At 47.3% G+C, this 25,596-nt stretch overlaps 1 protein-coding gene and 1 long non-coding RNA gene across 27 annotated transcripts in view; both read left to right on the forward strand.

Moving 5' to 3' along the window:
* AOPE (aminopeptidase O (putative)) overlaps positions 1-25,596 on the forward strand; it is a 386,190-nt gene that overhangs the window by 75,365 nt on the left and 285,229 nt on the right. The gene's annotated exons all lie outside the window — the stretch shown is intronic.
* The window catches only part of LOC139358257 (uncharacterized), a 72,884-nt gene continuing 47,292 nt past the window's right edge, over positions 5-25,596 (forward strand). For both annotated transcript variants that reach the window (XR_011612961.1, XR_011612962.1), the window contains exon 1: positions 5-23,608. This is a non-coding gene — a long non-coding RNA (uncharacterized lncRNA). The remainder of the gene's footprint in view (positions 23,609-25,596) is intronic.

Consider the following 25,596-nt stretch of genomic DNA (forward strand, 5'->3'; position numbering starts at 1 on the left):
AGGCTGTGTGTTTGCTGCTTTTTGCAATATTTAAAGTGATTTAAACATGCTTGACTCTGTATTTTTAAAGTAGTAAGCGTAAGTACCGTAAGGCCAAATGGTCCTGGGCACAAATGTTGAAAAATATGGTGGTGATAATAACTGAGCAGCAACAAGACGCTTTTATGCTTAAAAGCAGGAGAACCGCACATTCAGAATTTGTGGTGGGTTGTCAAATATCGTTCCCTTCCTTTTAGACTGTGGAGGTGAAGTCTGCCCGGGTCTGGATGTTTTTCTGGACTTGTTACCGTTCCCTGGACGAGAGCTGTGGAAGGAGGACTGTGGTATCTTCCACTGCCAGTCGGGGTGGGGAAGGGGAGCGCTCTGTTTTTCCAAACTCTGACTTCAGCTGATTCCACTTGCTTGGCTTGACTCTGTCGGGATCCCAACACCTTGGGCCACATGCGGCTGAGTGGGGTTTGTGACTCAGCTGGCTACTGGGGCCCTGCTGCTTTATTTACGGTCGAGGCTTTGCTTGAGGTTTTATAAAGCAAAACTAGAACAAAAACGATGGTTTTGTAAGTCAGCTTCGTACCCTAAACAGGAATAGAGAAACTTCAAGGCTAGGAGGAGTCGTCCAAAAAGACCTCCACACTGAAACTTGCCATTGTCCTCGTAGATATAATACGCCAAGAGATCAACGGGCTTCTTGGTAAATTAAATGGCTCCTTCCCGAGTCCATATTTTATAAACATGTAGGCAAGATGATAAATTCCATACCTCTGGACTTCTTTAGTGATCGGGTCTTAACTCTAGTGAACGGCTGGTTTTATGCCATTCCTGTGTATTTTCTTTTTTGGCAAATGATGTTAAACGTTCCCTCCTGAACTAAAATGAGAACATTGTTATTGATCATGTCAAGGAGTTTCTGAGCATTTTGGATGATATTCATGATGATTTCACTATTTTAAATATTGCATATCATGGTTTTCATGAATAAGCTGAAAGGTCTCCTCTTTGATTCTGTTTTTGAGCTTGATTCTGGTATTTCAGTGAAGTGGGGAAGAAACACATTTATAAAACTTGAATGTATGATGATGACAAATCGGTTTATAAGAAGGTAAATAATACACAAGTAATATTTTAGAATTTTGAATGCTTTTCAAACATGGCAGTAACTAGAACATTTATCAGTACTGCTCTTCATGATTTTTGTCACCTTTTAATATAACAGGAGCCATTACTAACCGGCCCCTCCCTGCCCCAGTCCTTTTCCGCATCACTGTTCAGGGGAGAGGGCGTTCCTTCTCTGCTGAGAAAAATCGCCGGTTTGCCTTTCAGATGCTCTCCTCAGCGGGTGTGTGTGGCCTTTCAGTTTTTGTTCCATTGCGTTTTTGCCTTCCATGAACACGGAATCTGCCATATCAGGAACCGTAAAGTGTACGTTCCTTGACTTGACTACTGTGATGTCTGTATGAAGATATGCATGCGTTTAAAATGCATCTCTGAAGTACACACAGGTCTCTTCCTGTTGGTTTAGTTAATATTCTACCATTTTCATTGTCCTCGTGTGTTCTCAGAGTCTCTGCTGGGGATTGACTGGCAAGTGTAATATCTTAATTTTGAGAAATACATGAAAGGAGCTCATCATCACACTTACACTCTCTGTTATAACAGCAGTCACGTTAATGGAATCATATTCTAGAACCAGGCTTATGACAGTTGCTTAAAATGAACACCTTAATCTTACCTGTATGTGTGTGTAATAAACGCTTTGCTTCACACTTGTCTTTCAGCAGTTCACAATTACATGTCATGGGCATAATTAGGTTGGCAGAACTACCTTGCTGACATCCAAATATGTTCTTTTCTTTCCTTGTATTTGAATTTCAAGAATCTCTTGCAACTTACTTCAGAGTGGTTTTCCGTGAAGAGCCCTGAAGTTAAAAGCCATGTGTTCTGTGTTCTGCTTCATGGCTCAGCTGTTCACGTGCATCTTCACCCTTCATCCCACGGGGAAAATTGAGGGGAAAAAATGACTATTGTGTGGCTGATGACAGGTGACAGATTCTTTGACCTTTTTCCCACTCGTTCTTGTTCTTGTCCCCACCAGATAGTCTTGATCATTTGGTTCTTGTTTATTTATTCTTACAATAAATATTTATCAAGTGTATACTGTGTGCCAGATAGTACTTACGATGCAGAGCCTACATGGGTGAACGAGATTGAGGAGGTCTCTGTCCTTATGAAATGGACATTCTAGTCGGGAGAAAATTAGTGTGCGTGAAACAAGTAATTAAGACGTATGCTATGAAGAAAATAAAATCAAGTAAGTGTCACAGTGGGAGAATCAATAGCATCGTTAGGGTGAGAGGGAAAAGCTTCCTTAAAGAATGACATTCAGGCTAAGACTGAAGAATACAAAGGACTCAGCTTTGTGACCATCTGGTGGAAAAGCGCTCAGTCCACAGGCCTCAAGGTGGGAACCACTCTCGTGGGTTGGAGGAGTAGAGTGAAGGCCAGGATGGTGGCAGGTCAGTGAGGTCTTAGGATGGCTTTCCTTAGCCCCGTCCTTAGTCAGCTTGGGTGCCAGGAGCAAGTGAGCCACTAAGAAATGGCAAGATTGAGTCAGGTCCATCATTCTAGGCAGACAGGGGTTATGGGAAGAGACCAAATCTTTTTTTTTTTTTTCTTGGGACCGCAGATACCCATACCATCTCCCGACTGGCTGGTGAGAACCCGGCTGGCGTAGCAGCTGCCATTCTTGAGCGGAACGCCCCACGGCCCAAGCTGTCAGGACACCTGGTGTCCAGACTGGCAACGTCCCTTTGGAGAGAAGGGAGGAGTCCTGGACACCACGTTTTCTTCCCCTGCAGCTGCTGATTGATTCTCCGCAAGGTTTTTGGACGTCATTGGTCACAGAGAGGGAAGCTGTGGCTGTATATTTGCTCATCCTAGTTTTAAAGGTTTTTTGAATGAAAATAGGATTGACAATTAAAGACCGTAGAGAAAATTATCATTATTAAAATCTTCACAATATGCTTCACTCTAAGGAAAAACTATAAAGCTCCCTCTTACCCAGGCTTATTCTTAAAAGATTTGATTGTGCAATAAAGACTTGTGAACGCTTCTGCTAGTTCCTGACTATTGCACAATTTTCTTAAGTACCTCAATTTGCAAATAAACGGTATGCAGGTACATGCCCGAGAATGAATGTGACCAGCGTTTTCCTCCACTCCCGCCTCCCGGGTTAGACAGGGTGTTGTCCTGTTTATTCTTATCTCCCCGCCAATGTGTAATGGAATAAGCAAAACGTAACGTGCTGGCACCGAGGGCCTGTTGTTTTCAGCTCCTAATCGTGCTCCTTTCTGCTGGGGAAGGGAGCGGTCGCCAATTTCCGTCGTTATCTTAAGTAGCAAAAGGTTGCACAGCTTTGAGGATTTTTCTTGGCTTGTTCTTTGTTGGCTTTACTTGAATTTTTGATCCTTCAAACCGAAACCACCATACTTTTAAACAATCCTTCTTTAGATTTCAGGGGATGTGACCCCGATTTCAAGGCAAGGTGCAGCCATAGTGATTTTTTGCCTCAGGAATCAGATTGTGAGCCTTAAATTAGTTCACCATGGCTGCCAGCTTCTCGACTTTCTCTGATGTGCTGCATAGTTTTGTTTTGTGCGTGGGTTTTGTTACTTGTTATTGTTGTCGTTTCTTTCTCAGATTTTAATAAATTCTCAATTTTCTTTCTGCATGGATTGTTTTTAAAAAAGATGTTGAATGGGCATTTCTTTCCTGTTTTGCAGTATAACTCTTCTCTGCTTTTTTGAACAGGTGGGTGTGAATGATAGAAAGCAGCTCATACCATCCTTTTTTTCTGCAAAATTGTAATCCCTTGTTTACTGGCAGCCCTGCCGTTGCTGTAGAGATGAACAGACAGAATGAGCTGTGAACTGCGAGGCACGTGCAAGGCGATTTGTGCCCATGTGTGCTTCCCTTTTGTTGCTTTCTTTGTGTTCACTTTCTCCGTTTTCTCTTTTATTTCAATTTTCCTTCTTGAGAAAATTATTGGACTTTATTTGCATCCTATGTTATAGGTGGGGCCTTTCCCGTTCTAATGTGTTCTGGTTCTTTCATGTTTGTGTTCCTGAAATAGTAACTGGTCTTCACGAAGTGATGTTCTTCTGGGACTCTTGGCTGGGATGATTTTGTTCGTCTTGACAATACCAGTTTGTACTGAGCAAGGTAGGTAGTGAGAATGTGTGCGTGTGTTCCGTTTTTTACAGAGCGGGTATAAGAGGATATATAATGTCCCGAAGTCACTTAGAAGCAGGAAGTCAGGGAGACAAGTAAAATGGCCTCATCTTGTGATGACTCAGAGTCTGGTGGTCCAGCCTTAGGCAAGGCTGATCTGTAACTGTGTGTAAGGCAGCGAGTGCGTGGTTTAGGGTCTCCACACAGAAACCTTGCTGTCCCTGTGAGTGAAGATACCGTTGAAGGTCAGCATTCACTGTGGGCTGGCTTTGAGGCAGCCATAGAATCTGGATACCAGGCAAATTCCTGATCACGTGAGTTTTGGGGGGGCCAGGCTCTCTCTCTTCTGTTGGAGCAACAGGCAGAGTGAACTCACAGGTTTGGGTTAACTAGAATCTTCTTTTTGCCATGAAACAGCTGTGTTGCTTGTCAGATCGAGAAGTAGCATCTTATCATCATTATGCCGTGATTCTTCGCCCTCTGAAAGATTATGCTTAAGTGTTTGGTTTTCTTTGAACTGTTCTCCCCACACAAAAACTGCCAGTCCTGCCTTCAGAGAACACTGCTGGGGCCATCCTTCAAGAGCAATTGTCAGGCCTTTGAAAGGGCTTCCTGAAGCCGTCATTCCTCTACCTGCCTTCGTAATCTCTCTATTGATGTCATCCTAGGTTCCTAATGTCTTCCAGCCCTTGAGCCTGAGACGGCCAGTCGGCACCACCTTGCCATTTTTTCCATTACAAAGAAAAGGCTTTTTCCCTGCCTTCCCACTTATTTCTCTACTGAAGCATCATTACTGAGTAGAACATACGCTCCCTGGGTGAAAAAGAACAATGGAGTTCAGTGCACAAAGTTGCCTAACTTGGGATATTCCCAGTCTTGCCAGCTCTTTCTCCTTAGACCAGTACCCAGAGTGAGCAAATACTACCAGCTTCTGTACTGCTGATGCATGCATGTGGGCATGGAGCTGTGTAAGTCGTTCTGTTAAGGGTAGATTTCTTTTAGGGAAAACACCAGCTCTGGAAAGCCCTCAGGCGAGGTACAATGTGTGAACAGCTCTGCCGGAGGGAATATTGCCAAGATGCAGCCGGAGCCCACCTCTGCACCATAGAGGCCTGTTTGCATAAAGTGGGTGAGAAATTGCCTTGTTTCTACATTTCACCCCTAATAAGTAATTGGAAGAGTGTCTCAGCCACCTTTTCTTTTTTCTTTTTTCTTTCTTTTTTGAGACAGTCTCACTCTGTTGCCCAAGCTGGAGTGCAGGGGTGTGATCTCGGCTCACTGCAACCTCTGCCTCCCAGGTTTAGGCAGTTCTCCTGCTTCAGCCTCCCGAGTAGCAGGGACTACAGGCACACGCCGCTTCACCTGGCTAATTTTTTGTATTTTAGTAGAGACAGTGTTTCACCGTGTTGCCCAGGCTGGTCGCGAACTCCTGAGCTCAGGCAGTCCACCCGCCTCGGCCTCCCCAAGTGCTGGGATTAAAGGCGTGCGCCCAACACTTTTCTTTAAGAGAAGTGTTAACTTGATTATATTAAAAGGCCACAGATGTGAGGGGGATGTGCCCTTCAAAAATGGATTACTTTTTTTTAAAAAATTGAGTACTAAGTGGGAGTTGAGGTACGTTGCACAAATCTGCCCTGATTTAACCCGAGTGGAGCTCAGAGTAGAACATGTTATATTGCATGGTTAACTAACCGTGCTATTTATAGAGGTGACTCCTCGGAAAGTCTAGACATTGTTCCCAGAAGACGGAATGCCAAATCTGCAGTCATTGAACAAACCAAATCTGCTCCTACCTTCCCAACTAGCTTGCTAAGAATAATCACCTCCCTGTTTCTCACCATAAAATGGAAGTCTTGGAACTTCATTCTAAGAAAGTGTGGATGATAGTTGGGTTCCCCAGCCAAGACTTGGGGTAGGTAAGGAGGAGGGGGTGCTCCTGTGAGCCTGGTACTACGCTACCCACCCTTGGCCTGTGCTCCTTGGAGCCCACCTTGCTAAGTTGTTGGAAACCGTGGTTGGCAGGTCCCAGTTTTTGAGTAGGTCTCCTCTAAGAGGACGTCCTGAGGACCTCAGGATGGTGCTTTTCTCTGGGGATGAGCCAGCTGCAGTTTTGCCTTTTTCCGTAGATGTGCAGTCGTAGAACCTCCTGTTGGAAGCTGGCAGTTGGAAAGGGGTGGATGGACAAAGCCAAGAACTCACTCGATAGACACGTATCAACGGACAGGTCTGGTGAATGCTAATGATGCTGTGGCCGCGAGGAAGCATAGACCTTTAGCCTGAATCTACACTGGGAGTTTCTAAAGTTGATTTCAAGGAAGACTAGTTTTGTGGAATGTTAATAATGTGGGAAAAGGAACTGTAGGTTAATTAGTTTAGGAAATAAATGGATTAAACAAACTTAAAAGAGATTCTTTACTGGAGGGCTTCTAAGAAAGCCTTTAATATTCTTATGATCCTGATTTAATGTCCTGGTATATCTGTGCATCTTGAAGACAGAGACAGGATAGGCAGTATCCCCCAACTGTTGTGCCGAGGGACCCCTTTTACAGTGAGCGTTTCGTGGAACCACTGTGGTTTCAAAAAAACCCACCTCCTCAAAACACACTTTGGGAAATGATTCTCTTCAGAAATATCTGGGAGTCCCTGATACACCTGGAGAAGGAATTCACCTTTCGTTCCGTCGGTGTGAGTGAGGACCTGACCTGCACTTGCGTTCCGTCGGTGTGAGTGAGGACCTGACCTGCACTTTCGTTCCGTCGGTGTGAGTGAGGACCTGACCTGCATGCGTCAGGCCCTGGGCAAGGGCTTTGCTTTCCAGCAGTGAGGAAGCACAGGTCCTGCCCTCTCGGGACTCACAGTTTGGTGCCGGAGGCCCCCATGCTTTTCTGTTTATAGACTCTTTTTGAGCAATTACCCAATTCACATATCTTTGTTTATTTATTTATAAGTTGTATGCATTTAGTACAATGTTAATATATTAGGTACACTACAAAACACACACACAAAGTAGAAAATGTGAAAGGATGAGAAAAAAAATTATGAAAAGTAAATTCTATCACTTTCCCCCTTCATCCCAAAGAATTAGCACGTGCCCTGGGATCCCTTCAGCAGCCTGGGCCTACCCTGGAGACTCTGGCCCAGTGAACTGAGCTGCAGTCTTGGTATCTGGAAGGCTAACGGGTCCTCCCAGCTGATTCTGCTGCAGGTGCTGGAGAGCAGTGTGTGGTGCGTGGGGACTGTGTAGACAGGTATCACCCGGACAGCTTGCACTGACTCCAGACCTTGCCATCGTGTCACAAGCGAGAAGGTCAGAAGGAGGATGGAGCGCGCCGGCGAGCGGGTGAGCCAGCCCCCTGGTGACGCTTCCTGCCTGTCAGTTCAGGAGGCGGCTGTGCTTCCTGGGAACTGCATCCAGTCTCAGGCGGGGACTTTGGGCAGGTCCCTGGGCCTCCCTGGCCTAGTTTTCTTCTCTGGAAAAGTAAGGGGTGATTTAGAAAAACCCGCAGACGCCTTAGGCCCCTACGTTTGATTAACGGGGTTTTTTTTTTTTTTTGAGACGGAGTCTCACTCTGTGACCCAGGCTGGAGTGCAGTGGCGCGGTCTCGGATCATTGCATACTCTACCTCCCGGGTTCAGGCGATTCTCCTGCCTCAGCCTCCCGAGTAGATGAGATTACAGGCGCCGCCACCATGCCCGGCTAATTTTTGTATTTTTAGTAGAGATGAGGTTTCACCATGTTGGCCGGGCTGGTCTTGAACTTCTCACCTCAAGCGATCCACCTGCCTCAGTCTCCCAAAGTGCTGGGATTACAGGCATGAGCCTCTGCACCTGGCCTTTAATCAGGTTTTTTATTTGAACAGGGTTGGGAGTGATTCAGTTTCCTTCAGCAATTTAAATTACATGTATATTTTCTTTTTGATGTAAGAGCTAGTTAGATCATGAGGCTTGGATTTTCTTGGACTCAGTGGGCACCTAGGCAGTAGTAGGTGTTTAAATTTTAGGCCCCCAAGCAAAAGTTTCAAAGGGGGCCTCTTTTACCCTTGTTAATTGCAAAATAAACAGATCTCAAGGGCAGGGGCCCCTTTTCATGATAACTGCCTCTGCTTTGTGCACCATCAGTGAAAAGCATCATTTCAAATACTCCATCAGGAGTGGGCTCCATCACTGAAGGCCTCCTTCCTTCAGCCCAGCAATTTACCACTCAGACCCCCTCCTTTGACCCCTCAGAGTCAGTGCCTAACCTGCCCCCCAACCCGTCACATGTCTTTAGCTTCCAGATATCTCCATTTGCAAGCTAATAAGTTGCACATACATATGTTTGAACAGTTGTCAGGCTTGTCTGCTGCTCAAACTGTGCTTTAGTTTAAAACAACAACAGAGAACTCAGAGGGGGGTGGATGAAGACATTTCAGATGTGCCTGCAGGCGGCGGCGTTCTGACCCTGACAGTCAGTTTTAAATGAGTTGTCAAGTACCAGTGTGTGCTTCTGGGCACCCCCACCTGGAAGATATTATGTCCCCTAGGCTTTCTGTGCCCCAGCAGGCAGGCATGAGGTCCTTGGATTTTGTTTTCATTGATGGAAGGTTAATGCATGCATGGCAGAACTTTACTGAGAGGGCCCCAGCTACAAACCCTGTTTTCATTTAATTCTGATTTCTCTTCTCCCTTGGCCTTTCCCTCCCTCCTCCCAGACCTCTTCCCTCTGGACTCTCTCCACTCCCCATCAGCCCTCCCTTCTCTACCACCACTTCTTTGGCTTCAAACCATTTCTCCTGGCTTTGATATCTCCTTGCAGAGCTGTAAGCAATCAGGAGATTATGGGTCCCAGAGCTCAGCAGGGTGCACTGCCTGATAGGGCGCTCGGCCCCAGTCTCCAGGCCACTGCACGAAATTGCACCCAGAAAGCCTGCCCAGGCCCCTGTGCCTGTCCCGGTAACCACTTGGGTGCAGCCCTCAGAGGCGGCATCTCCTCAGCTTAAGTGTTGTCTGGGGAGAACTTCTTAGGATTATTCTAACCTTTCCAGTGGTCCAGGTTCATCTGTCTGAATTTTACCGGTTTAAACTTGGAGCGTCTCCCATGCCCTCAAAGGCCGCATATGCTTGTGCTGGAAGTTAGGGTGAGGAGAATAAATGGACAGATGAAAGAAACCTGTTGGATTCATCCTCCTGCCTACCAACACTTTGATAGTTTCAAGTTATTTGAGGGTACAGTTGATGGTCCTTTATCCAGGGAACACTTCTTCTTTAGCTTCCTTGTCCAAGGCTCCTGCATGTTCAAGGAGACCTGCACTATGTTTCCAAAGGCAGAGATGAGGGAAAAGGTGCTCGTTCTCAGGACCACGTGCACATCTTCTCGCTCTGTAATACTTCCTTAAACTTGGGAAGAAGTAGGCCCAGAACTAGATCTTACTTCTCTGATGGATAATACCACCAGCAATGTGCTCCACTGTTCGGTGGGCTCCCGGGGACGTATGAAGGAGAGGGTCCCTGCCTGGCCCCTTAGATATCTTGCTGAGATCTCACTTAGAGTCTAAGAGGAAGACCAGTGCTTGCCAACCTGTCCTTCCCAGAATCCGGAAGTCTTCCCAAGGCCATAGAAGTGCATCACACTGTCTCGCTCCAAGGGACTCAGACCACTTTCTCTTTATACCCCCTGCCTGAGGGGCACCGCTGTAAGGGAATCTTATTACTTACCTTTGGCACAAGTCCTACCCTGGGATTTCCCAGTTAGAATGCTGAGTAGAGGAGGCTGAGAAATGTGTGGTATGAGAGTGACTGGACCATGTTTCCTGCCACTGGGAGGAGCCTGCTGTCAGAGAATGTAGGAGAAGCAGAATAAGGGAGAGAAATGGCATTCACTCTGTGCCCCTGCCCTTCCTATGGATCTCTCAGCCTTCAAATAAGGACTTTATTTGGTCAAAGCTGGTTGAGTTGAGTTTCTGTTGTTTACACCCACAGCCCTGAATAATTTACAAAGGGACACTTCCCTTTTGCTTTTTACAAGCAAAAGCATCAGTTAGACCTTAGGATTGGGAAGGGGAGTCAGTGGTGTGGACCTAAAAGGAAGAAGCTGAAGCACCAAATATAATTTAAAGCGTTTTATTGAGCCAAAGTGAGGATGGCTGCCTGGACAGCTCAGACCCAAGGAACCTTGGATATGAGCTCCCTTCTGCCTTTGTTACAAGCAGGTTTTTAGAGGCAAAAAAGGGGACAAGGAGTGGGCTGTACAAGGTGGTTTGTTAGGAGTTGTCGTGGGTTTTAGCAATCACATTGATTAGTGATTGGCTGTACGTTGTTAAGCTATAGGGGTGGGTTGTAGAGTCTGCTGTGGCGTCGTTAGGTGGATTTATAGCTATTATAACTCACCTTCAGATTAAAGATCTTGGTTGCTTTGAGTACACCAGACAGTGTCTGGACTGATGAAGGTCCACCTCTGGCCTTCAGATTCTTTAATGATGATACCACCTGACTTTATAGCGTTCGGGATGTCCTCAGATAATGTCTCCTCTCACAAACAAGCTCCAGGTCCTTCCGCAGCCCTGCTCTCACAGGCTCCCTGCAGCTTCCTTCCAGACTGGCCTTTCCTCCCCTCACCAGCCTGTGCTAACACCTGGAATCCTTGCTCCTCAGAGAGGCCTCTCTGCTCTGCCCCTCCCGTGGTTTTCCACCCACCAGCAAGGGCAAGCTGTGCTTTCTGCTTCCCTGAGGAGTTTCTCCTGCAGGGTGATGAGTCCCAGCAGGTGCTGACAGTGGATCAGGGCCCGGGCTTCTATAGCTCTTGGCCTCTGAAGCACAGGGCAGGTGGATCCTAATGGTGAGTTGTTTGCTTGAGCTGAGCTGCAGAAATGGGTTGGAGCACGAGCACGGGCAAGCCCCAGACAACCAAGAACATTTTATATTCTGCTCCCCACGGGATGGAATATGAGATTGATGCTCAAGGGACCTCTACCCTGGCTGTGTCCAAGCTCTTGACCGCCACAAGAAGGAATTCAAGGACAAGTTGGAAGATAAAGTACACACTCAAGAAAAGGGAGTTTGGTGTACTAAAGAGAGAGTAGTCCTGTGCAAGGGAGGTTGGGGTTTCTGTAACCAAGGGGTGGAATATCCAGCTGAGCAGTGGGGTCATTGAAATTATGTAGCAAGGTAGTCTGTTGGTAAATCTTTCAAACTTGCAGTTTAATCCTGAATTGTTGGTATGAGAACAACAGGTGTGGTTTATTACCACAGAAACCCCTCCAGCTGGTTCCTGCTCTGGCCCTGTTGGGGGCTCATATGGTGGCTTAATAACGAGCGCAAATCCTGCAAAATGTCGCCGTACTCAGGAAAGTTCTGAGTTGCTTCTTCATTTGTGGGAGTCCCACCTTTTAGACGGCCTTCTTTCACTCTGTGGAGAAGGTCTGGTTTCCTGGGCTTAGGATGTACCCCGGGTATGTAATTTTTGGTTTTAGAAATCTGGGCCTTGGATGGAGAGACCTGATACCCAAAGAGGGAGGTTAGGACTTGAGCGGCATTCTTCTCTGAGTCCTCTTTAGTGGGACTGCATACAAGGATGTCATCCACATATTGGAGAACGACTCCCCATTTCTAGCTCTGGCTCCCTTTATTCTTGTGCCAAGGCATTTCTGAACAAGTGAGGGCCATCCCTGAAGCCCTGAGGCAGTGCTGTCCAGGTGTGCTGCTGGGTAATATTAGTTCCAGGATTAGTCCTCTCCAGAGCAAACAAATACTGAGAGTCAGAACGCAAAGGGATACAAAGAAAGCATCCTTCAGATATAATACCGTGAACCGGTTGGTCTCCTGGTATTCGGGTGAGTATGGCATAAGGATTTGGCTCTGTTGGACATAAGGGAATTACAGCCTCATTAATGGCTCTCGAATCTTGAACTAGACGATATTCTCTGTTTGGTTTTTGGATAGGGAGGACCAGGAGTATTACAAGGAGACTGACATGGAATCAGGAAGCCATGTTTTAAAAACTTGTCAATTAGAGGTTGGAGTCCTTGCCTGGCTTTTGGTTTGAGAGGATATTGATGCTTGTGTGGGAAATTATTTTTGCCTTTTAAAGAGGTGATCACTGGCTGAGCATAAATTGCTTTGCCAGGGATTTCTTGGTCCCGTATTTGTGGGTCTGAGACCTTATTTTGGGAGGGATCTCCTGTCATTCTGAGGCTGGCTTAAGAAACAATACTGCCAAACAGGAGGCCCCCCGGGGCCTGGTAAATGTGAAGTGGCCTCAGGGGTGGCTGGGAAGTCCTATCCCAGTGAAAGAGTAGAATACTCTGGCATAACTAGAAATTCATGAGTCACCATATAGTTTCCTAGCCCGCAGTTCAGAGGCACTGTAAAGTGTTTTGAGTTTTGGGGTGCCATTGACACCCATGACAGTGCGGCTTTTGGAAGACAAGGGCCCAGAGTGGCCATTCAGGACAGAGTAACTTGCCCCTGTGTCAGTTAAGACATTGATATTCTTAGTTGCCATGTCAGGAGTCACCTGAGGCTCCTCAGTTATGATGACCAGGCCTTTTATGGGAGCTGCTGAGAACCTCGGTCCCCTTCAGGCCTCAGTTATGGCCATAATGGATTGGGTATCCTCCTCCTCCTTTGGAGCTGAGGGCAATCCCTTTTCCAATGACTCCCCTGCTTGCAGTGAGGACAGCGTCTGGGTGGGCTCCCCTGGCTGCAACAGGTCTTTTTCCAATGTCCTGGCTTCCCACACTTGAAGCAGCAGCCATTGCCTGCAGGGTTTGCTGTTGGGCCTTTTTGGTCCATGGGTGAAGCACCTCTCTGGGTGACCCTGAGGTTGCAGGGTGCTGCTTATAGTAACTGCTATCATTTGGGCCTGCTCTCTATCCCATTGTTTGCCGCACTGGGTCCTTTCAGCCTTCTCAGCCCTGTCCCTATTACTGAATACCTGGAGAGCCACGTCAAGCTTTGGTTTAATAGGTATTTGGAGTCTCAAAGCCAATTTCTGTAATTTTCTCCTGAGGTTGGGTGCTGACTGGCTTGTCAAGTGTGTCCCTAGTTAAATTTGGCATCAGTACTGAGGTCAGTGTTGGTATATTAAGGCCTCCACAAGGTGACCCTGGAACAAAGCTTGGTTTTCATCCTTTCCTTGAGTTACTTCCCTTATTTTATCATAGTTCACAGGCTTAGAATACATTTTTTATTCCTTCCACTAACCAAGTTGCCATACAATTTCTTTTTCTTGGGTTAGCCTGGCCTTGTTGGTAGTTCCAGCTGGGGTCATTGTTAGGCACAGGCGTGGCTCCCACAGTGTATACTTCAGGGTCCCCAGCTAACGAGTTGTCAGCATAAGCCTTGGCCTCCACCCAGATACACTGCTTTTCCTCCAGGGTGCAACATGTGGACAAGGTAATATGAATAACTCCCCAAGTTAACTCAGGTGAGAGTGAGAGAGCCTGAAACTCCTCCATGAATTTAGTTGGGTCCTCTAAAAATTGGCCCAACCTTTGGCTACATCATGCTAAATCAAACACTGCAAAAGGTACCTGCACCTGGATGGTCTCGGCATCCCCACTGGCCACCTCCCTAAGTGGGCATAACTTAGAATGGTTGGGAAGGTAGGAAATGCCACTGTAGGTGACCCTGGCAGGGCTCTGTTCCTTCAGTAGGGAGGGCATCTAGGTTGGTAAGGAGATGGGCTAACGAGAGACTGAGGGCTGCAGATGGTGGAGCTAGGAGAAGACTGGGGAGTTGGAGGTGGAATTGGGTGGGAGGGAGGAGTGGGGAGTGCTAGACCTGGGTCTGGGTTAGGAGGTGGGGGAAGGCTATGAGAGGTATATTCCCAAAAAGCGTATCATCTAGGATATCTGGTTCCCATTTCGTTCTCCTAAAGGGATGTGAGTCTAACAAAGGCAGCAGTTCCTGCAACGGCCAAGGTTCTAACAGGGCCACGAAGGCCTGTGCACAGGGTATTTCAGTTCAATTCTCCTGACATTTATAAAAAAGATCTAATTGCAAGATGGTATTAAAATTCAGGGTCATGTTCTCTCACCATTGTACCCCATTCTTTTTCCTTTTTTTTTTTTTTTAAAAAAAAAAAAAGACAAAAAAAGACAGGGTCTCACTTTTTTACCCAAGGCTGAAGTGCAGTGGCACAATCACGGCTCCCTGCAGCCTCATCCTCCCAGGCTGAGGTGATCCTCCTACCCCAGCCCCCTGAGTAAGCTGGGACTATAGGTGTGCACCACCATGCCTGGCTAATTTTTTGTGTGTTTTTTGTAGAGATGGGGTTTCGCCATGTTGTCCAGGCTGGTCTCGAACTCCTGGACTCAAGCAATCCGTGCGCCTTGGCCTCCCACAGTGCTAGGATTACAGGCGTGAACCACCACACCTGGCCCTTGTACCCTGCTTTCTAAAAGAGAGTTACCCGAGGCCTTGACTTGTCTTTGGCATGAAATGAAAGGAAGAAGAGGAGGAAGGTTAACATAGTCCCTCATGGAGGGACTGCTCCCAGTATTTATGAAATGCTGCGTACACGAGTGTGGTGGTTACAGTTGGCCAGATCCATGGCCATGCCAGAAGAGACAAGCATCCTTGTTCCCTTGGCTGGCTGCTGTGGTGTCCAAGTATCCTTGCCCAGGCATCCTTGGCCCCTGGGGCTTTGAAAATGAGAAGGCTTTTGAGGTCTAGTAGGACGAGTTATGGCATAATTTGAAAGCAGCAAGCATGCCAATATCCATCTGAATATTTATCAAGTAAAACTTGGGAATAGAGGTGATTTAGCATGGCCAATAAACAAGGACCTTGAAGGGAGCCTTTGAGAACTTTAGGCCTAGATTTGGCATTCCGGAGGGCGGTATCTAGGAGGCCTGTCTTGCTGGGTCCAGAGAGGTCTCTCAGCTTCGTGTGAAGTACGAGGAGGCGTGAGAAGAGAAAATCGCAGGAGCTGAGTTTAAAGAAAATGGGAAAGAAACAACAGTTCCCTGCCAGGGTCAGTGTTTGGCACAGCCGGTCCCTTGGGAGAACGGAAGCCTCTTCCCGGGAAAAAGTCATCATGCTCCTTGGAAGCCATCCAGACACTGCACAGTACAAGGTATAGGATTTTACCCTACCCCTACCATGGTGCCTCAGACCTGCCACCTCTGCTTGTCACCCAAGATGATGGATTGAGAGCACTGCTTGGAGTCAGTGCTCTATCCCCAGCTCTGCCGTTCACTGCTGTGCCCAGTTACTCCCTGGTAAGCTGCCATAGGCCACTCATCTCCAGAACTCTTGTGGATAAGATTATGTGCAGATGCCAGTACATCGTAGGTCCTCAGCGGATACCAGTTCTTTGCTTCAGTAGGCTTAGGAGAATTTGGTAGTTTTATGGGTCAACAAACACATCAGTTTTGTGGCTTATTAGTGTCAATCACAAATTCTACAGTTCCTATCAACCCAGAGTGTCTAAAATAATAGCTCCGGGGAGAAGATAAAAATAGGTGTGGTGACTTAGCACGGTCGTGTGACGACATGAAGGCTTGTCACAGGGTTGTTGAGCCACATTCCTTACGCTGTGCACACGGGGGTTTCCCCGTTGCGGAAGGAGTGTTTAGAGCAGCACTGACATTTTTGTGAGGTTTTCCTTCCAGGCTGTAGCTTGAACTTTGAATGTACATACTCACTTTTCTTACCCCCAAAAAGAATGGTAAAGAAGGCAGTAAAGGTAAAGAAGCCAGACATTATTTGATTCAGCTCAAAATGTATTTTTTAGTTCCTTTTCCACATTTAATAACAATTAAGGGCCGGGCGCAGTGGCTCACGCCTGTAATCTCAGCACTTTGGGAGGCCAAGTCGGGCAGATCACGCGGTCAGGAGATCGAGAGCATCCTGGCTGACACAGTGAAACCCCATCTGTACTAAAAATACAAAAAATCAGCCGGGCGTGGTGGCAGACGCCTGTAGTCCCAGCCACTCGGGAGGCTGAGGCAGGAGAATGGGGGGAACCCGGGAGGCGGAGCTTGCAGTGAACCGAGATCGCACCACTGCCCTCCAGCCTGGGGGACAGAGCAAGACTCTTCCGTCTCAAAAAACAAAAACAAACCAACAACAACAAAAAAAACAAATAAGAAGAAATCTTGTTCCTGCTCTTCAGGGATTTAGGATCCCACCTGGATTAAACTAGTCTATCCAAGCCCTATCTGCCTGGCTTCCAGCCCTCCTGGAGTTCTGGTCCCACTAGTTAGACAAAGCTCTCTGTCCTTGACCTCTTTTCCCATCACTTTTGGATCAGAGATTGAGCCTGTCAGCTCCTGAAACAGCTGTCTCTGATCTGTTCTCAGTATTATCGGAGCCATTATCTGACCTGTGTCTGAAAGGACCGCGTGATGGAAACTTCTGAAAGAACCCCTGTCACCCCACCCGCGTCTTCCCAGTGGAGCTTTGGAAGCCCAGAGTCTGAAGGTTAAGACCAAGTGTGTGGCCAGCAGCTGCGGGGAGCCAGGGCAACTCCTGCCCGCCACTCTTCCTCCGAATGCCCAGCCCCTCCACCTGGCTTCACAGGCCAGCCCTCCCGGGGGCAGACGCAGCATTTTGTAAATAGTGCCTGTGTGTCTTGGTTGAGATAATCTTGTAGCCCAGAATGGAATGTCTCGAGACACTTTGCAAAAGGGATTTTATTATTTATTTTTAGGGACGGGATCTCCCTCTGTCACCCAGGCTGGAGTGCAATGGCCCGATGTGGGCTCACTGCAGCTTTCACCGCCCAGGGTCAGTCGGTCCTCCTCAGCCTCCTGAGGCGCTGGGACTATAGGCGTGTGCCACCATGCCTGGCTAATTTTTCCATTTTTTAAAATAGTGACAGGGCCTGACGGTGTTGCCTAGGCTAGTCTTAATCTCTGAGGCTCAAGCAGTCCTCCCTCCTTGGCCTTCTGAAGTGCTGGGATTACAGGAATGAGCCACTGTGCCCAGCCCAAAAGGGATTTTAATTTTGCAAAAGGACCAATCTTAAAATAGCTTTGAATAATGTTTCTTTAGTGCAATTCTTTTTTTTTTTTTTTTTTTTTTGAGATGGAGCCTTGCTTTGTCGCCCAGGCTAGAGCACGGTGCCGCAATCTTGGCTCACTGCACCCTCTGTCTCCCAGGTTCATTGATTCTCCTGCCTCAGCCTCCTGAGTAGCTGGGATTACAGGTGCCCACCACCACACCCAGCTGATTTTTGTATTTCTAGTAGAGACGGAGTTTCGCCATGTTGGCCAAGTTGGTCTCAAACTCCTGACTTCAGGTGATCTGCCTGCCTTGGCCTCCCAAAGTGCTGGGATTACAGGTGTGAGCCACCGCGCCTGACCAGTGCAATTCTTTTATGTTTTTGTTCCCCACCTCGGTCCCATCTTCCGTTCCTTAGGTACCGTACTTTATGAGCTTTTTGTATAACCCCATGTTCCTTCATGCAGATGCAGGACAATTAGACGATACAGATTATTACTCTTCCTCCCTTTTCTTAAAAGGAGATAGAACACACACCCTATTTTACACTGTGCTTTTGTCAATTATCATTATCTCCTAGATGTAATATTAGGCCTTAAAGAGTTTCTCATTCTTTTTTATTTAGCTGCATAGTATTCTATTCTATGGATGTTCTCAGTTATACTTTTCCAAAATATGGATCTTTGACTTTTTCCAAAATGTTACTGTTGTAAACAGTGCAGCGTTGAGCACCTGGTATATTTAAATAGTGAATCACGAAGATTTCATGAACATCCTCCCACATCGTGGGAGGTGGGGATGGGCCTGCACCCTATTTATCCTTCCCTGGTGCTCGGTCACTGTAGGAACCACATACACTTTCTGTCTGGGGAAATCTTAAAAGCAGGAGAATATCAGCACTTTCGTGTAGCTCACCAATATTTAGAGAAACCTACATCCCACAGCAGGGATGGAGATAAGAAGAATAAGTCTTTCACCCCCAACCAAATGTGTCTTGGTGAAGATGTTGCTCCTTTAGGTCCAAATCCTTGTTTAATAAACCAAGTGGAAACCGTAATGACTCCTTTTCAGCAGCTTCGTAACGACCTAGTTCTTCCGGTTTCACTAATTTTAACAATTCTCTAAAGTTGTGTTCATCCTATTTTCACTAACTTTGGAAGTTTAAAGAGAACCTCTGTTAGAAAAGTAAATCCACATACCAAGTGTTTTTAAATAGCATGGAGAAATGCCATTTATTTTTCTGGTTAAGAGAAGTATTGTTTATGCTTCTTTGGGCTTTTGGGTTTATTTATTTAGGTGGTGCCTTGGCGCTGAGTGGATGGCAGTAGCTGGTGTGGGGACCTGCAGCAGGGCTTTGAGGACAGGGCGCCCCCCCTCCCCCCCCTCCCCGGTTTCAGTGGTGAGCAGGCGAGAGCTTGCCAGATCCTGGCCCACAAGGCCAGCCACCCGTCTTACTTACCAAGTAAAGGGAAGGTGTTTCTACCCCGCTGAGAAGAGATGAAGGGAAGGCGAATGCTGTCTTTTTTGTTAAAGTGGAAGGATGTTGAGAAGAGAGACTTTCACTGGTTTTAATCTTCAGACGGGGGCAGAGGCCAAGCGTGATTTGAATACAGAGGAAGTGGACGTAACAGAAAGGGAGGTGGAAAGTGGTGGCTTCCAGAAACAACCAGATATGTCCGAATTTCCAGGCTCCTCAAGGAAGAGTGAGTTGAGCTGGAGCTGAGTTGCAGAAACCTTTTTTAAAGACTCAATTGAACATCCCTATGCCCCTGACATGTAATTCTAGAGCAAACCACCCAAAACTCAATTTTAAATAGTAGGCAGAGCCTATGCTGCTACCCTGTTATGGGTTCATTTTGGCCAGACTAATCTATTTTATTTTATTTTTTTGTAGTGACATCAATGGGAGGCAAGCAATAGATGTGATTTGTCTCAGCCTTAGTAAGGCATGACAATGAGAACACATTCAGAAAATGTTCTTTACCAGCATGGCAAAATTTTTTTGTATCTCTAAAAGGCAACCATTTTAGTGGATACAAAATTAACATAAGCCATAGACCTCTGCACCCTGTGTGTGCAAAGACACACACACACACACACAAGCATTCAGCCTACTGACCCCACCCATGACTGTTTGCTATAGACACACAGAAATACGGTGATCCCCAGGCTGGTTTGGCAGGGCACTCATTACATAGAGGGAGCGGACAGAGAGAACCCTCACAGAAGGGCCGAGAGGCGCAGAGAGCGTGGCAGACAAGCCGCTGGTCATTTGTGTCACACACACTAGCCCCTTCGCGGGCCCTTTGACCCCTTTAAGGGTGTGTTGATCTTGTTAGAAGCTGCAACAGCAGCAGGAGGGTCATCTTGTTGTGCTTTCACATGAATGCCTGATCAACTGTGAAGCAGACTTGTGCTTGTCCAGTCTTTAAGACCAAGGGAAATGACTTTTCCTAAAAAGAAAAGTTTAAGGAAGTTTTCTGTTTATTTGTTTTGTTTTTTTTATGGCTAAGATTTGCTGTTTTTGCTTTAACAAAACACCTCCCTGCACGGCCTAATTCCAACAGCAGAATATCTGATTACCCCTGAATAATGGGGTAATAATGCACTTTGTTTATTTGCTTTGCTACCTTCCAGATTTTTCTTTTCTGGGCTAGACAATCCCAACAGCTTTGAGTTCCGTTTTTATAGCTTCTGTTTGCCTATTCTCTGGTCATCTCAGTTGCTTTCTGCTGCAGCATTTTCTGATTCTCTTCATTGCTCGGAAGTTAAAAAGTCTGAAACCAGACACAACAAGCTGAAAGGTGTCTCCATAGCTGGCGGTAGGAACCGTTTATCGAGCTCCGAACTCTGTGCCTCGTATTGCACTGAGTACACATCATGTATCGTCCCGTTTAAGACTTGCGTCCTCTATGGGACAGATGCCATTTGGGCATTTTGTAGATGAGGAAACTGAGCGAAGAGTGATCTGTATCTCGCCCATCTCCTAAGTGATAGAGCCGAAATTCTACCCGGGTCCCTGCCTGTGGAGCCTGCAGTCTGACCCATTATCCTTGGGGCCACAGTTTCACTCACCTGTCCCCTAATCTTTTTCTTTTCTTTTGTGAGACGGAGTTTTGCTCTTGTTGCCAAGGCTGGAGTGCAATGGCTCAATCTCGGCTCACCGCAACCTCTGCCTCCTGGGTTCAAATGATTCTCCTGCCTTAGCCTCCTGAGTAGCTGGGATTACAGGCATGCACCACCATGCCCGGCTAATTTTGTATTTTTTAGTAGAGACAGGGTTTCTCCATGTTGACCAGGCTGGTCTTGAACTCCCGACCTCAGGTGATCTGCCCGCCTCGGCCTCCCAAAGTGCTGGGATTCCAGGCATGAGCCCCCACGCCCAGCTTATATGAAATGCTAACGGCTGTACTGGGCAGTTGACTCACCTTCTATTTATCCACCTTTCCCTCCTTCATTAACACATGGTTAGTCATGCCTTCCTTCAGGCTGGTCTGCATGTTCACTTTGTTGAACCACTTTTCCAGGCTCTTTGAATCTCACTGAATTCTAATTTGGTCCTTCTAGAGCGTGTTCACCTCCCATAGCTTGATTCTCTGGAGGATCTAATGAGGTCTCTTAACGGACAAGCCTCCTGGGGGGCTTTTAGGTGTCTACTGCCCTTTGTGATATCATCCTTCCCACTTACCTTGGCTTTCCCCCAGGTGCCCACACCAGCTTGAGTGGAAGGAGGTGTAGATTGAGCAAGCTGGCCGGGAGCAGTGAATTTTTAGGTAGTAGCTATTTTTTCAAATTTGGAGAATTCATCAGAGTTTTACAATAGCCTCAGAAGTAGGGAAATCTCACTTAGATTTTGTTTCCAGTCCACAGTTACTGAGCACTCATTGCTATCACTGAGAAGCCCAGGCATTGCCATGCTGTCGCTTGGTGGAGGCCGTGCCTTTGGAGTGAGTATGAAAGATACTCACGTGGCACTGAATCGTATCCCAGCCAGCCTACTCTGCAGGCCCTGGCGTGGAAGTGACCTTTGCTACTATTTATTAAATGAGAGAAGGAAGGGATATAGAAATAGGAATAGCAGTGGCGATTAAAGTGATCTTGCTTTTTGCTGCAGACCTCTAGTGTGATTTCCCCAGTGTATACGAATTTAACCAGAGGAGGGTACAACGGGAATCACCATTGCAGTTACCCTCCAAATTAAAATGAAAGTCAAAAATCTCTCACAACACGGTTTTTAGGAACAACAACAACAAATAGTGTTCCAGAGTCTTCTTAAGCCCCCAAAAGAAGGTTTCAGGAACCTTCAGTCTTAGTTTTTCTTCTCTCAGTTCTTGCTTCCTCTTTGACATCATGGCCCCTGCCTCTTGGATACTCTAAGATGTCAAATCAACAGGATGACTCCTGAGGACCCTGTGAGATGATTGCCGTCGCTGTAGGTGTAGCTCGATGTGCTCTTGTGTGTGTGAACTCGGCGGTGTTTAGAAACACTCCTGGGACTCTTCTCTAACTTTCAGGTGGAACCAGAAAGACAAAATTTCTGTTCTTCTGATGGTTTGTCAAACTCAGCTCGAAACAGGATCTTGAGTACAGAACGTTTTCCCTGGTTGCTGCATAGCTCGGTTAATCTGTGTACCATGGGAGACCTGGGAGTGTGTTACTGAGAGCGTTTGCAGAAGGGTGGAACCAGGAGCTCATGGCTCAAGCAGGAAAATGTGTCATTATTTGCAGAGCAAGAGAATGAAACTCCTGAGACCTGAATTTCAGGGCTCCTTGAAATGATGGATGCATTATTTTACCTTGTTGGAGAAAAAGAATGTAATAAAATCGAGAAAGTAACCATTCTTTTGCACTTCTTTTCTCTCAGTTTTACTCTCTAGTTTTTTGGAATACCACTCTCGAGTCTCGAAAATACAACTGCTTCCCATGTGGTGAGTTTTTTTTTTTTTTTTTTCCATTTGGCAACAGCATTTTCCTGTGTTTTTAATGGCACCAAAATTAACATGACTGTTTTTATTTAACAGAAACAACTTCAAGTTTTATATTACACGCCCTACCAAAGAATCTTTGATTTTTGCCCTGCCATTTCCCAAGCATGGCTTTGAAACAGGGCTGTTTAACTGCTGTTGCAGAAGAGCCGGCCAGGGGAGCACGGCAGATTGGGGAGGAGAGGGAGTGAATGGAGGAGGGGAGGGAAATTGGCCTCCCCCAAGTTGCTCTTTGTAAAGTCTGCTTGCCTACTGAATAGCTCAATTTACAAATCCTACTGAATAGCTCAGTTTACAAACCCTACTGGACATGGTTTTGTGCTTCCCCATTTTTGTTTCCTGTTGAAAGTGTGATGGATGCCTTGGTGGGAGACCAGCCCTGAGTCCTGCTGTTTTGCCTGTGCCTCTTCACTTACGAAGGCTGAGCCCTTCTCTCCCCTGGAGAGGGGAGAGCGTGTTGGCGAAGGCATCTCCAGGAGGTAGCCAGTCTGGAATTTCTTAGGAGGCGGGACCTCAGATCCCAATCAGAAACACTCCAGGAAACATACATCTTTATTTGTTAAACAAGTAGTGTTGTGCGAGGCTTGGCGAAGACACTCACTCGTTTTGAATAAGTGACGCGAACATTCCCTTCCAGGGGAGCGTCCTCCCTGTGCGCTGCCACTTTGAAGCTCTGTTTGAAGGTTTTCAGTTGGAACATGCAGTGTTCTTCTTTCCTTGGCTTGGGTTCTCGAGAATGTTGTTTCCTCGTTTAGTAATTGGAGAGTTAATGGGGCTCTTTGTGATGCTGCGTGGAAGAGAGACTGTTTTATTCCGTTCAGGGCCGGTAATTAAAGTGGCGCCCATCGGCGTGGTTAGAGTTAAGGTTGTTTCAGCTTTTCCAGTATAAACTCGTATTTCAGGGGTTATAACGAGCTGTAAAAGTTTCCTTCTAGCCACAGACCTGGCATATTCAGTGTCAGCCTAGGAATAACCTTTACTTTTTAAAAAGTATTTTTAAAAGGGTAATTAAAAAATTCTGTTTAGCTGTTTATAACTATTGTTACAGGGATTCAAGGAAATAAAAATAGCTTTTTCTTTTTTTAGCAAAAACCTGTGACCCATAGTTTTTTAATGTGGACAAAGTTATTAGATTTTTTGCGTGTGTCTTCAAAGGAAAATACGGTGAAATCTGTGTCAAAGCTCTTCTAAAAGGGTATTGTTTCAGTTTTCCTTGTGGCAGCAGGCAGGGCACCAGAACATGCCCTCCTCGTTCTCCGAAGAGTGAGCCTCCCATAGGACTGCTGGCAAAGCCGTTTCGTCAACGGGCCTCAAGCTCATTGTGACAGAACTCCTGGCCAAGGAGTGCACAGCAGCCTCTTGTCAGATGGAAGGAATATGACCAACCATCATGAGGCCATGGCCACCCTCCTCTGCCCCCCAGCCCTGTCCCTCCGGCCCTACATGTTGGGACACAGTGAGCAGCACAGGTACAGAGCTATGATAGGGACCCACTGGAGGGACCACAGAGCCTCTTCTTTCTCTTCTCCTGGTGCACTTGTGGGGAAGGGAGACGGTGGGGAAGGGAGATAGTGGGGAAGGGAGACGGTGGGGAAGGGGAGACGGTGGGGAAGGGAGATAGTGGGGAAGGGAGACGGTGGGGAAGGGGAGACGGTGGGGAAGGGAGATAGTGGGGAAGGGAGACGGTGGGGAAGGGGAGACGGTGGGGAAGGGAGATAGTGGGGAAGGGAGACGGTGGGGAAGGGGAGACGGTGGGGAAGGGAGACGGTGGGGAAGGGAGACGGTGGGGAAGGGGAGACGGTGGGGAAGGGAGATAGTGGGGAAGGGAGACGGTGGGGAAGGGGAGACGGTGGGGAAGGGAGATAGTGGGGAAGGGAGACGGTGGGGAAGGGGAGACGGTGGGGAAGGGAGACGGTGGGAAAGGGAGATAGTGGGGAAGGGAGATGGTGGGGAAGGGGAGACGGTGGGGAAGGGGAGACGGTGGGGAAGGGGAGACGGTGGGGAAGGGGAGACGGTGGGGAAGGGGAGACGGTGGGGAAGGGGAGACGGTGGGGAAGGGGAGACGGTGGGGAAGGGGAGACGGTGGGGAAGGGAGATTGTGGGGAAGGGAGACGGTGGGGAAGGGGAGACGGTGGGGAAGGGAGACGGTGGGGAAGGGAGACGGTGGGGAAGGGGAGACGGTGGGGAAGGGAGACGGTGGGGAAGGGAGACGGTGGGGAAGGGGAGACGGTGGGGAAGGGGAGACGGTGGGGAAGGGAGACGGTGGGGAAGGGAGACGGTGGGGAAGGGAGACGGTGGGGAAGGGAGACGGTGGGGAAGGGGAGACGGTGGGGAAGGGGAGACGGTGGGGAAGGGGAGACGGTGGGGAAGGGGAGACGGTGGGGAGGGGAGGAGGGCGTTCGGCTCTCTAGGACTCTCTTCAGCTCAGTGGCATTTGTTGCAGTAAGTAGCTTTAGCTGGGGCTGTTTTTGTACATGCTGAGAGATGGGTGTGACACACTGCACAGGTGATTGAAAAGTTCTCCAATAAAACTTTCTTTAAAACTTCATGCTAGACAGATTTACCTTTAGCCATTCTTTTTCTAGGAGCTAGGGTCTCGATTGATGTCCTGTGATGATAATGATGGTGGTGGTGGCGGTTGTAATGTGGGGAAGGAGAAGAGGTATTGGTCGTGGTGATGGCACTGCTGACGTTAGTGGAGGTGGTGATGGCCACAGCGGTAGTGGTGGCAGTGCCGTGGAAGTGGGGGAGGTGACAGTGGTGAGGAGTGGTCATGCCAACAGTTGGGGCTATAGACTTCCGCCTGCCTGCCTGAGCTGTTTGCACAAGTCGTTGTTCATCTTTGCAGAAAGCAGCGGCTTAGGGAATCTGCCATTGTCCCTTCCCTCTACATAATGTGCCCCAGTGGAACTTACAACTGGCTTTTGGTTACTCTTGTCTACCAATGCATGATAAAATTTGGTTTGTGGAAGAGATGGATACGTGCCCCCTTTTCAGAAGCTGGTCTCCATTTTAGAGCCAGAGAACGTCTTCTCTTCTTTTCTGTGGCTTCTTGTTTAGGGGCAAAGGACACGGGGACCTGGAGCTCTGGAGCCCCAGAGTCATTAGAGAGATAGTGGCATTTCCACCGAAACTGAAGTGCCTGCCACATCCTAGGAACCACGCCCTGTGAGTCACACACACTAAATCAGTAAATCCTTTTAACAGCTCTGTAAAGTAAGTTTTTATCTTGACTTTACAGATGAGGAAAGTGAGGCTTGGCCCACAGGATTTGAAAATCTTAGTCTATGAGCCTCAAACCCTTCACATTTTCCTCCACTGAAGCTTCCAGATAGCTTCTTAGAACATTCTAAAATGTTTCTTGTCTTGGGTGAGTGTATGGGAAGAAATTAATAAGAAAATGTTCCATATTTGGTTTTCTTTTCTAACTTATCATGAGGACATAGACTGTCTTTTC

This window comes from Macaca nemestrina, chromosome 14, assembly GCF_043159975.1.
Source record: "Macaca nemestrina isolate mMacNem1 chromosome 14, mMacNem.hap1, whole genome shotgun sequence".
Taxonomy (NCBI): Eukaryota; Metazoa; Chordata; class Mammalia; order Primates; family Cercopithecidae; genus Macaca; species Macaca nemestrina.